At 46.6% G+C, this 9,530-nt stretch overlaps 1 protein-coding gene across 1 annotated transcript in view; it reads right to left on the reverse strand.

Moving 5' to 3' along the window:
• Positions 1-3,758, reverse strand: part of TRPC5 (transient receptor potential cation channel subfamily C member 5) — a 244,769-nt gene extending 241,011 nt beyond the window's left edge. The window contains exon 1 of the mRNA XM_045537517.1: positions 2,863-3,758. The gene's annotated coding sequence lies outside the window, so the exon portion shown is untranslated. The remainder of the gene's footprint in view (positions 1-2,862) is intronic.
• Positions 3,759-9,530: the final 5,772 nt, after the last annotated feature.

A 9,530-nucleotide genomic window follows, 5' to 3' on the forward strand; every position in this document is an offset into this window, starting at 1 on the left:
TTCTGTCTGCAGGCTGCAAACTTTGTCATGCCTTTCCCTGAAAACCTGGAAAATGATTGGGCCAGATTAGGTTGGTGGTACCTTAGGGCACAGGGTGCTTTGGGGAGAGAGGTCCTGCCCCTCGTACTCCCCATAAGTGAGCAGGAGGCATCTGAACAGCTTAGTGTAATCAGCTGAAAACAGGAACCTGTGGCAGAAGTAGAGCAGGCAGAAATGCTTTGGTCCATCTCCCTCAGCAATGGAGCCATGGCAAAAGACAAATTAGAATGTTTGAAATCACACAGGACAGAAGTAGCATGACACATCTGAAATATCCCTTGATAATTAAGCATCTGAATGGCTTGCAGATTAGAATTTAATATGCTAAAGAGTGAAATGAGATGGCAACACTGAAAATGTCTTCCAAGTTTCCCAATTCCCTGGTTCTAAGGAATTCTATCACTGTTTACTCAGTGTTTACAAGTCAAATTGTAGGTAATTTTAAGGTGCTTCGCATCTGAGTTAATTTTTCTGGACTAATTTAATTCCCAGCTAGAGCAAACACCTGGATGGTTTTCTTTCCATGTGTTTCAAAACATCTTTTTGGTTCTCTCCTATTCCTCTCCTCTTCCTCTCTTTGCATCTCTAATTTCCTAGCTCAGCCTTCCCTAAGCACTGTGGTTCTGCATACCATTCTGGTTTTAGTTGTTAGCTCTAGAATGAATAGAATCATAGGATTCTAGCTCTTATGACTGGAAAGGACAGCAGATATAATCTGGTCCAAGTGTCTATGTTAAAACATACACTGAAGCCAGATGTATCTGTATCAATGAGACTGCAGGCCACATTTGTTCAAAATCCCTGCACCTGCCCACCTCCTTGTTTCCTGAGTAACCATAGGTCAGGATTCACTTCAGCAGCCCGATACTCACATCACCAAGAACAGAGCAAAGACCTACACTGTAGGTTTCATTCCTGTTGATACTTTGAGTTCTTCCCCAATCATGAAACTGCTGGATCTTTCCTACCTGTGTGCAACCTGGTCTTTGCTATCTGTGGGGAAGTGTAATTTTAACCTAAGAAGATATTTGCTTACGATTGCCTAAAAAAGTAACAGAATGGGCACCTTTTCCAATTCTACTTGAGTAATCCTCGGTTCTGTTCCGTCTCTCAGCAGTGAGCACTAGAACAAATTGCCTGATGCAACATAAACAGTTTCACTTAATGCAGAATCTGTTTCTTTCATTTGCTCAGTTGGAAGGAGGTAATTCATTGTATTTTGGTAACGTAGTAATAAATAGAAAGTTCAACAGAAGAGGCTGGGTGCTTTGGAAGCACAAATTCAACCCTCCCCCACCTCTACATACACTACAAAAGCACAGAGCCCAGATTGTACGGGGTTGAGCCAGGTCCTTGTAAAAATGCACACACATGCACACCCACTACACATATATACACATATATGTAAAGTTTATGAAAACAGCATCTCCCAGGGACCAAAGCATAGATTTTAAGTGACATTCAGTTCTTCCTTCAACCTCACAGGCAGAGCATCAGAGGCTCCTTTTGACCCTGTGAGTTTCCTTTATCCCAGGCTAAATATTTGCTTTTAATCCAACTTGCTACTACGTGGATGTATTACCATGCCTTTTGATTTAGAATATGCAGATTTTAAAGATTGGATGAAAGGGACCATTTGACATTATTTATACCGCAGCTTTTTAAGAGTTTATAGGAAAGGAGACATGATATAGATCTTCTGTAGAACATCAAAAAAATCTAAGAGACCAACAACAGACAATGATGAATGCTGATATATAAACCTGTCATTCCTGCTAAATGCCATGAAGATAAATATATTCCAATAGACAAGTGAGTCTGGGTGCTATGTCAGTGTAGTAATTATTTCTCATCTGAAGCCAGGGCTAACATGCACAATCTCTATAGGGAGCATTATTGATTAGTCTCTGTCTCTCCTACTCATATATTATAATAAACTCAGGTAAAGTTCACAGATCCTTTCTCCCGGGATGGTTTCCCAGTTCCAGGCTTTTCATGAAGAAGTGATAACCTTGCTGAACACTTGATCATCACCAGGGTACATAACTGTAGCCCAAGGATCTCAGGTTGGCAATGGGGGAAAAGCCCTTCTCCCAAGTCTCATTCTACCATACCATGGAGAAACATCAGGATCTGTGAATTCAGCTCAGTACCTGCATATGTGGGGCATGATCATGCCCATTTGCCCAAGTCAATGTGTGTGTGGTAGAGAGAGAGCTATCCACTTTGGAGCAGAGATCTGACTAATGTCCCCCATTTGCATCTTGGTTCCTTTAAGGGAGCCAAGCAAACAAATTGAATCTGGACATTTCTTAAGTTTGAAGGATACAAAACAGAAAGGTTTTGGTCCTGGAGCCTTCATGAGCTGGCTCCTGGCTCTGCATCTGAAGGTGGCTTTTGGCAAAGGGCAAGTATCCCTATTCCCACACCCATTTCAGCCTGATTCTCAGGAGGCCTGGGAGCAGGTTCCTTGGGGACCTTAATATATGCCCAAGGATGGAGCAAATCATTGTCCAAGGATAGGACAAAGCTCTGGTTTGGGAGAATATTCCCAGTGAAAAGGATGCATTTGGCCATTGCAGACAGCACTTTGTCCTATTACCGCTCAAGCGTCCCCCTGTTGCATCTTTCTTCTTGAGTCCCAAAACAATCTGTTGCTGGCCTCTCGTTGCTCCCTACCACCTGGAGACCACAGCCAGCCAGCCAGCTCCTCCCAGCCCATAGCAGCCTAGCACCTTAATTCAATCTGTACTTCGGCACCTCTCGCCCCTTGGCAGCGCAACAGCAGCGAAGCGGACGGCACCAGGCCGCCTTTCGACTTACCCCGGGCCAAGTGGTTTCTTCAAATCTGTGTCGTCTGATGTCTGCGAGCCAGGACGCGTGGCGCTACACCTTGCTGGACGCCTCTACCGCTGCGCGCAAACTGCAGCCGCCTGGGACAGCCCGGGGCCTCGAGGCTGCGGGGTGGGTGGGCGGATGAGCATGGAGAAAGGGGCGGGGTGCGGCGAGGAGCGCAAGTACCGGCTCCTTACCTTGGTTTCCCCCTTCGCGCCTCAGTTATTCCCAAACTTCCCCATGACATTCTGGCCCTCCTCACCTTTCACCTTCACCAGCGCCCCGAAACTCTTTGCTCTACCTGTGCCCCTGCCCTATTCTTGCTCGCTTCTGCCGGTTCTCTGACCCAACCGGAGCCCCTTCAAACGCACGCACTCCCTTAGCGCAGCCAGCCGCACACAATAAGAGCAAGGGGGGAAACTGACAGGGGTAGCTGACTCGGTAGTGTGAGGGAGAGGGAGAGGGAGAGGAAGGGAGGAAGGGGAAGCGGGGAGAGGGGAGAGGGAGAGAGAGCGAGCTAGAGAGCGAGCCGCATTCACACTCTTACAAGCACACTCAAGCTCCAGCTGCTAGGTAGCGGCTGGCGGGAGCCCTGGCCACCCCTCCAAATTCCTTTTCTAGACTAGAGGTTTTTGTCCCCTTCTGCCGCTTCTGGAAAATGCTCTACAGGGAAGGAGAGAGAAAAGCAAAGAGGGGTGGGGAAGGGAAATTCGAGGAGGCGCACTCCCTTTCTCCTCCCCACCCCTGTCTCCAAAAATGTCCAACCCTGAGCTCTTGCTTTTCCCTTCTATCTGCGCCCGGCTTCCTTCTGCTCAGGTTCTCTTTCTCCCTCCCGTTGGGGTGGCTGCGAGCTGCGGAGAACCCGTCGCGGTTGTGATGTGGGGCGTGTGTGTGTGTGTGTGTGTGTGTGTGTGTGTGTGTGTGTGTGTGTGTGTGTGTGTGTGTGTGAGAGAGAGAGAGAGAGAGAGAGAGAGAGAGAGGGCGGGCGGGCGAGCGCACCGGTGGTTGGCGAAAGCACCTCTCACCTCCCCCAGCCCCCGGGCCGAAGACTCACTCTTCTGGGCTCGAGGATGGGGCGGGAGGGGCGGGGCGGGGGAGGCGGGGAGGAGGGGGGAGGGAAAGGAGGAGGACGGGGCAGCCTGCAGGGGCAGCAGCTCCTGCCTTCTCTGCAGCTCGGTGGCCAGGGGTGGAAGGAAGCCGCAGCCGAAGCCCCAAGTCAGCCCCCCGCTGCCCCGTCCCACCGTCTCATCTCTCCCCCCTCGGTACGGAATTTTCTATCTCGTTCGTTTTGCTTCCCCAGGCCTCCCCCTCCCCTGGGTGGTGGTAGAGACCGGAGGGGTGGGGGGAGGATAAGTGCGGGTGCGGGTAGAGGGACAGGAGTCCCTTGGGGCGGTTGGCTTGCAGAATCTCTCTTTGCCTCTTAGCCGGAGTGCTCCCTGCTTTGGGCAATGACCTCTGCCCGCTCCTCTCAGCCTGGGATCTGGGCCGGCGGTGGCCAGGCTGCGTGTGCCGTCACCCACGGGTCATTCTGGGGGAAGGGGAGTTGAGCTGGTGGGCGGCCGGTGGAGCAGGACAGCGGGACCCCGAATCGCCAAGGCTGACCTGGGGCTGTATCCCGCCGGCTTCCATCCCTGATGGGTCTAGTTTAACCCAGTCGGAGCGCAACCTCATTCTCCCATCTATGCCCCTCTTACCCACAAGGTAGGTTTTCCAAGACCCAGCCTAGATTGAAGCAAGGAGGGATATTGGTATTGTAGGATGAGGGGCTAAGTTGCTTATTGTTGGCAGTGGTGTCTGGGGTGGGGGTGGTGTCACCGGACACTTAGGCGACTCTTTGATCTTTGCCCCTTTGTGTCACGTGACGCACCTCTCCTCCCCTGTCTCTCACCCGGCACCCTGGCGCCACAATGCGGGAGGGTTCCTCTTGAACCCTCCTGGAACTGACTAAATGGCCTCACCCCCATCACAAGCCCGAGATTTCGACCTACAACCCGCAGGCGCTCAGGTCAGCTAGCTGGCAGCATCTCATGGCCCGGCCAGCCGCACAGCCCCAAATCTTGGCTTTGTCTTTTATCTCCCTTTCCAGCTCTCTCTGGAAAAGGGAATGCGAGGCTCTGCCTTTCTGGACACTGGTCCGTTACCTGAAACCCCTTTCGCTACTTATTCTCAGAACCATCCTGGGCTCTAAGAAAGCTCCACTGTGCTTCCTTAAGCTGTCTCCTTAACCCCCTGATTAACCCCTTGGGCATGCACTGCGAGCCTGAATCGAGCTCCAGAAAAAGCCAGAACCATCTCCCCTGCCTAAATGGCCGAGCGTTTCCATTGCCGAGCCCATGAGGCTGGAATTAGTTATTTTAGTGAGAGCCCTAGGAACTCTCCTCCTAGGCTACCCTGCGAAAGTCCCTCGGGACACCAAACAAGACAAGTTTTCCTATCGTCCTTAGTCCCCTCAGCGCCGAAGTGGTCCAGTATTTTGGAGAGTATTAAGCTTTTGTATGGGAGCAAGGCATTGGAGAAAACTTTTCCCTGAGAGAATGAAGAGTTTTTTGTGTCTGGGGGGAGGGGTATGGTGGAAGCAGGGGCGAGGGTGGAACCTCCCCCTCCCTTCTATTTAAATACTTCAGGAAGTGTTTCTAAAGATTGGCCTAGCGGGTAGCTGGAAAAAAAATCACTTGATTCTGACACCTTTCTCTCATTCAAAGGCAGTTTTACTGTGGCCCAGCAAACGAATGTACAGCCTCCCAAATAAGAAAGGGGCATATTGTGATTAAGTGGGTCTCTCTTTTGGCATGAGGGGTGAGTAGAATATGTGATTGTGGACAAGAGTTTTGGGGCATCACCCTATTTTGGGCCAAACTGCAATTCAGCTGAGACTTCCACTCCAAGTCCAGGCTGCAACCAGAAGCAGTGCTCAGGAAGAAAGAAAGCTCTATTGTGAGCTGTTTCCTTCAAGGGCCCCATATACAGTGCAATTGTCTTTAATATATGGGGATTATGTGAGCTTCTGAATTTTGGTGCTTTCTCAGTGGATTGTAGATAAGACCAAAATTTCTTTGTCTCCTCCTTCCCTATTCTATTCCTGCCCTATCCTACTTACCTCTTAAGATCAAGAATATACAAAGGAAAATCCTTTTGAAAGTTAAAAGCACCTTACAAATGTTAGGCATTACTATATGAATTCCAGGACAAACCTAGCAGAGGATCTGGTGCATTTAAGAAGCTGATCTAGGCAGGGGCCCAAGCTTTGCCTAGGTTGCTTGTCAGTCTTGGAGCTCAGTGGCTCATCTTCTCCGTAAATATGGAAATATTCTGGTTTTCCACTTGGTGGCTGAGAATGTAGGTCTGTTTGAACTCTCCCAGGGTGGTTTGCAACTAGAGGCCACATCTGCAAGAGTGGTTGAAAGCCAAAAATGGAAGCAACTGTATGAATAATTTAAGCCCAGATCCACCTGGCTTCTAGGATAGGTTTAGTTACATGGCCTGGCCTATTCAAACTCCATGGCAGCTGGGACTGTCAAAATGCAATTGAGACTTAAAAATTTGGACACACTCTTTTCTCTTCTCTGTTTACAGCCTTGACCATAGTGGTAAATGGTCTATGTAGACCAGGGTTTAATGTAATATTGTCAGGTTTCAGTCTGAAATGTCGATTCTCGGTGCACCCATGGCGGAAGAATGACCAGACATGCTAAAGTTAGGCAAGCACGAAAATGAGGTTTATTGAGGAGAGAAAGATGCGATTATAGAGCAAGAGCAAGATCTAGGTTTACAGAGTGTGATACATACACCACAAGTGACAGCTGGACCCATTGTCACAGCAAAGGCAGAGAGAGCAAAAGGAAGGGTGCAAAAAAAGGGGACTGGTTGTGTTCTGTGTCTTGTTTTATAATGCCTAAACTGGGACCTTCCTGTGGGTCAGACATCACCATGGAACCACTTTGGACAGTTGGGAGTTGCATGACCTGAGTCTTACTGCACATGCAGATCTCCCGTGAGCCTCTCTGAAAGCCCATGGAGGGGGTGAATCACAGCAGCACCCACTTTTGTCCCTAGGAGACCCGGAATCCCTCACCATCTACCTAACAATATCATAGACAAAGAAACTGATGTGACAAATCTAGAAAGTAGGTTTTCCCCACTCTCATTAAGTAGCATTTTTCAGCTTCAACACTATTGACATTTTGGGCCAGATGATTCCATGTGGTGGAAAGCTGTTCTGTGCATTGTAGGATGTTTAGCAGCTTCCCTGGCCTGTATCCACTAGATGCCAGTAGCAACCCACCCCCCAGTTATGACAACCAAAAATGTCTCCAGACGTGGCTAAATGTCCCCTGGGAAGCAAAATCACCCTCCATTGAGAACTCCTGTCATTTAAGGTAATGTCACTTTTCAAAGACCATATTTTACCTTAATTCTATACACAAGGCATGTCCAGATCTTGTATTGAACAGAATCTCAGAAAATATGGAATATTTTGTAAGGAAAAAGCATAACAAGGAGTCCTCACAAATTAATAAGCTTTGATAAATGGTGGAGTTCATTGTTACCAGTATTGCTACCTCCCCATCACCATCTAACTCTTTTCAAGCACATAGTATGAGTAAGGTATTGATTATAGCAAAGATCTATAAGGCATAATTCCAGCCTCCAATATACTAAGAAACTATTGATTTTTATTTCCTCAAAGGGAGAGGATTACTGATTTTCACAAATAACCATTTTCTGGATTGAATCTGACTTGGCTTTTTCTCTCTTCTATTTTCTATTTGTCCCCCAAACAGTGACTTATTCTTTAAAATTCTGCCTTAGAGAGATTGCTCTTTGTCTTGCTAATTACCATAGCCCTACTTCAATTTTTTTGTGACTTTTCCATATATGGCACTTGTGTCATAACGATGTATCTAGCATTGAAATGACCACATCATAAACGCTGTAACAAATTGAACAATTTGAAGGCAGATTTTCATTTTCAGGGAAACAGCTTCTAACTACCTACATGTTGGAGAAATACTCAACAATGGCAAAGGCGAAGGAAATGGAATGGAATATAAAAAGAGGTGATTCTTAAAATATCGTGGAGTGTTGAAAAAATACCTCAGTGTGATTGTAGGTTTTAACACTCTGCTCTATCTCTGCCTCAGGAAGTCAAACAACACTAATGCAAGTTGTAGGATCCTGATTAGAAATTCAACAAAGGAAAACACAGGAGGAAGTGTGGAATATTTGTTCAAATCAGCTGAGTAAGCTCCTGCTTTAGAAAATAAGTTTCCGGTGAACCAGGCAGAACTGCAACAGTCATACTTGCTTTGGATAACTCCTAGCCCAGTACCATGCATATATATAGCAACATGCCACTTATAAAGACTAACACAGGGACCAACAATTAGCACATACAAACTTTACACATTCATAAATTATGATGCTCTTGCCAAGACTAATTATTTATTTTAAAAAAAGTTTTGCCTGAATTGCGGCCATGAATGAATGTAATTGAAAATGTTTCAGTTTTCAAAAGTATATTTAAACTGTTATAGCAGAATGGGATCCCTGTAATCAAGGCATAAGGCCTCAAATTAATTAATAATTGATCTTAATGAGAGTGTGAACAGAATCACACTTCATGGATTAACTAAGGACTTTGCTGTGCTCACCAATAATAGGAATGCAAATGGGGCTAGCCCTAAGAAAATTTGTAAAGTGGAATTACACAATCATAGAAAATTAGAGAACATTGGACCAGTGAGAAGGGCCTTGTGTGAGGTTAGATGATAGTGACAAAGACAAGACTCCATTCAAGTCTTGCTTCTCTGTGACTGACACTCTGTGTGACCTCAGGAAGGGCAGGTTTAGTTTTCACTCTGCCTGCCCCCTCCCCAGCTTATTAAACTCTGCTCTTATGGATGATATAATCTGCCCTAATCACTCACTATACTAGTGTGTGCCCTCTTCTGTGAGTAGCTCTGTCTTCAGCCTTTTTTCTGATTGTGGGAAAAAGACTCTATCACGTTAGTAAAGAGAGTTAAAGCATGAGGAGACAGGTATGTCTTTGGGATGAGGACTTCTTGAGGCCCCTAAAATCACCCCAGTTGCAGGTCATGATTTGTAAAATCTGTGGAGGCTGGGAGTAGGGCAGTGAAAGGTTTTTTCCTGCCTTTTCAAGAATGGACAATTTTTGATATCAGGGAGGGATTGGTACAAAAATAAAATTTTAATTTGAGCATTTTTCTCTGCAAAGTTTGTCAGTGTGAAAGAGTAGCTGGTGAGTTGTGCTTTATTCTTGATCAAAAGTGCCAGGCGCTCTGGTGAATGGACACGCTTGAGGCTCTGACTCGGGGGGATGGGCAGGACATGGACAATGTATATAACCTGAACTTATGTACCCCCATGATGCGCTGAAATAAAAAAAAAATAAAATAAATTCAGCCTTTGCCGTCAGAGAAAAAAAAACAAAAGTATAAGTTGCTATGGACACAGTAATGAGGGGCTAGCTATGGGAGATTTCTGGAGAGTGGGGTTGTGGTAGAGGGTGTAGGCTTTGAAGTCAGACAGACTTGGGTTTGAATTCCCGATTCATGTTTTATTATTGATGGAAAATAGGTTACATGGACCTTGGTTTGCTTATCTCTAAAATGGGAATAATGACTCACAGCTTTGTT

Source organism: Lemur catta, chromosome X (assembly GCF_020740605.2).
Source record: "Lemur catta isolate mLemCat1 chromosome X, mLemCat1.pri, whole genome shotgun sequence".
Taxonomy (NCBI): Eukaryota; Metazoa; Chordata; class Mammalia; order Primates; family Lemuridae; genus Lemur; species Lemur catta.